We start from the raw sequence: 3661 nt of genomic DNA, 5'->3' as shown, positions 1-3661 counted from the left end.
GAATGGATTTTCTGTTGGGCCCGGTCGATGAGTAGGAGGAGGAAGTGCGCGAGGAGGAGGGAACTCACTTGATGAGCAGGATAGCCTCCGTGGCTTCCTCTCACGAGCGCATGAGAACCCCCTCTCGTAGGAACGACCCTCCTTCCAGCTCTCATGAAAGGCGCCCATTTGGGGTACAGGCGATGACAACGCAAAGATTATGCAGGAATTGCGCCACCGGATGCAAAATCTCGAGAGGGAGCTAGCGGCCAAAGATCGCTACCGACCCAGCCCGAGCCACTCCCGTACCCGATCTCCCCCTAAGAGATCGGATGCCTGGGGAAGAAGCCCTCGGAGGAACCGTATCAGGCGTAGAGCAGAAGCTCAATCTCGCTCGTCCCATGATGGGTCAGAAGGTCAAGGCGAAAGCAGAGAGAGGCTGAGAAGGCAACGAGACCCCATAATCGTGGGTGCAACCCCTTTCCACCCTTCCATCCTCAAGGTCCGGCTGCCGAAACACTTTGACAAGTCAACGGACATGAAATATGATGGAACCTAAGACCCTCAGGAACACCTGACGGCTTTTTAGGCCAGGATGAACCTCGAAGGTGTTGGCAACGTGGTTAGGTGTTGTGCTTTCCCTGTGACCTTGGCGGGACTGGCAATCCGGTGGTTCAATGCGCTCCTGCAAGGGTTCATTACGATCTTCTCAGACATAACGCGTAGCTTTCTAGCACAATTCACCACACGCATTGCCAAGGCTAAACATCCTATTAACCTTTTAGGGATCACCCAAAAATATAATAGTAGAAGAATTATAATATGCTAGGAGCCTTGAAGAATAGAGGAAATAAAAATCGCGAAATAAAAGCGCAATGCTCGAGAAATGAGTTAACTTGCGTGCTAAGAAAGCTACAGCTGTCAAGTGTAAAGCAATCCAAAACAGGAACAGAGAGTCAATGATACAAAATAACGAGCTCCTGACTCAGCCTGCAAAGTCAAGACTAGCCGGAGAATATATACACATATATACATATCCAAAACCCAAAAGTTCATATACACAATCCTGCCTCTCCATAAACCTCTAAGAGAATAAAAAAGAACAAGTTATATGGAGAGAAAACTAACTACACATATATACATCACTGTACAGCAAAACTACCCAATAACCACTCCGCTTCAAGAGTCCAGACACCTAACGAGATGTCTCTCGACCTGCATCTGAAAAATAACAACATAGTATGGAATGAGAACCGGAGGTTCTCAGTATGGTAAAGGTGCCACACACATAATATATAAGGTCCTGGGAATGCCAAAGACAATCCTAGGACGCCGACACTCATATTGTAGAGCTTAAAGTATTAAATAGAAGCCATAAGAGGTGGTTTTCTAAGAATATTTAAACCTAACTTAACTTAACCTTAAAATCTAAGTCCCATACTGCCATTCCTCCGTACCTCCAACTCCATCATGCATTTTCACAGACAAATAAACAGATAAAGGCAAGTACAAGAAGGTTACAATTACTACAGGTAACAAATACACATTTAACATGGCAAGTACATATAGGCACACCCAATTAAAGCACAAGCAAGTAATTCAAGTATTATGCATATGATGCATGCCTGTCCTATGGTTGATGAGGCTCATCTGTCAGTTATCCAGCCAGCCCGACAAGTCTGAATTGTACTTAGACTGTCCCCTGACGTGCATCCCCAAGAGTCTATGTATAGCTTTATCTCGAATAATCAATATTGCTCAATGGGGGTAACATTCCCGGGAATTTATATAGTGCCCGGTCACAATTACGTCGTAGGGTCAACAGAGTATCGAGTTTTCAACCTGGTACACGTGATGGCAAGCCATGACACTTTATCCAGGGAATCTCGTGTCTCAGATCATTCAAATTCATAAGCCATGTAAATAATTCAATTATAATTCATTAACATCCACATCATTCTCAATCGCAACTCATTCATCATCATACATCAATCATATTCAATCCTTATCCTTCATTATCACACCTCCCATTCCGTCCATCAATAGTTCCAATTCAAAACATAATTTATTCTTTTCTAAATGAATCAAACTTAAAACATTCTCATTTTCTTAATAACTCAAAATCAAACCACATAACCTTTGAATCTAAATTTTTTTAAATAATCATATAAACAACATCTCTAATTTTTATAAAATTTCGGCAGCATCTTCTCTAAAACTCGGACTTTGCCACCCTTTTTGAGTCCAAACCTATATTCTTTCCAATTCAACATACCCTTCCTCATCATCATAACAATCACCACAATAAATCTACCTCAGATCAACAATTATACTCATACAATATTCAAATCCAACAACCAAAATTCAACTAAAAATCATAGTTCACAAATCCTAGGATTTTAACACAAAATACCTCATTTTTCATTCAAAATTTTCATTCCAATTATTTTCAAACCTTCTACCACCAATCCAAATTTCCAACAATAATCCTCAACAATCTCCATATCTTTTCATCAATCATCATTCAACCAAACCAAAATATAGCCATATAATCAACAATTCAATCACATATCCTTTCAAAGATCCAATTAGCCACCAATATCATCTTACAAATAAGTCACCAAACCAAACCAAGCATATTCATCAACCTATTACTAAACATTAAATATACACCTGCATTCCAACTTATCCTATGGTCATCTAGCCTAAGTTTTCACAGAACATTATATATTAAATGCAAGAAACCTAAACCATACCTTGGCCGATTCCCACGTAACGATCAAGGCACTTTAATTATAATAAACACAGCCCTTCCAAAACAAACACAGCCCTTCCAGAATTCAATAAACACTAGGCTCAGCTTCCTCCAAGTTCCAATATCCACAATTCCAAGCTCCAATTATTTATTCATAACCTAATACACATTCATAACACATATATATCCAATTTAATACTCAAAGCTCAAATTCAATAAAATATAAAATAGAATTATCGTATCCTCACCTTACCCAAGCTTCACATAAGTAAGAGTAAACGTTTCCCTCAAGCTAATTGGATCCTAAAACATCAGAAATCAAAGAAATTCAACATTCCTTCTCAAATTTCGAAAATTGGGAGAAAAGAGTGGCTGAGAATATTTAAGGGCTTACCTATGAAATTGTTCCGGTAGAAACATAGAGCTCGACGCGGTGGACGCGTGGCCGCAAATGGTGCGGCGATCAGAGCTCGAACGGAGGAGCTACGGCGAATTGAAATTTGCCGCAAGGGTTTCGGCGTTCTTTTCTCTCCCTGTGTGCTTCACGTTGCTGCAGCCAAAATGGAGAAGAAAAGGAACGTGGGCTCATTTAAAGTGTGGGTCCGGTTGGACCGACAGCCCAGTTTGGTCCGGTTCAATCGGTTCGGTCCGTCCGGTCCAATCTTGGACCATTTTCTTCGAAATTAATGTCAAAATTCTCGTTTCAATGAGCTCTACCTTAATTTGATATAATATTCACATTTCTAATCCTCCTTATTAAAAACTAATTTATTGACTAATTATCTACTAATTTAACCGGGGTTTACATCCTACCCACCTAATAAAGAATTTTGCCCTCAAAATTCAAATTCAGTTACCTGAAAAGAGATGTGGATAGTCCTTTCGCATATCTGATTCGAGCTCACAGGTATGTTTCTCGATACCAGC

The sequence above is a fragment of the Arachis hypogaea genome, chromosome 17, assembly GCF_003086295.3.
Source record: "Arachis hypogaea cultivar Tifrunner chromosome 17, arahy.Tifrunner.gnm2.J5K5, whole genome shotgun sequence".
NCBI classification, from domain to species: Eukaryota; Viridiplantae; Streptophyta; class Magnoliopsida; order Fabales; family Fabaceae; genus Arachis; species Arachis hypogaea.
The sequence above is the reverse complement of the archived record's forward strand: the minus strand, read 5'-3'. Positions refer to the sequence as shown.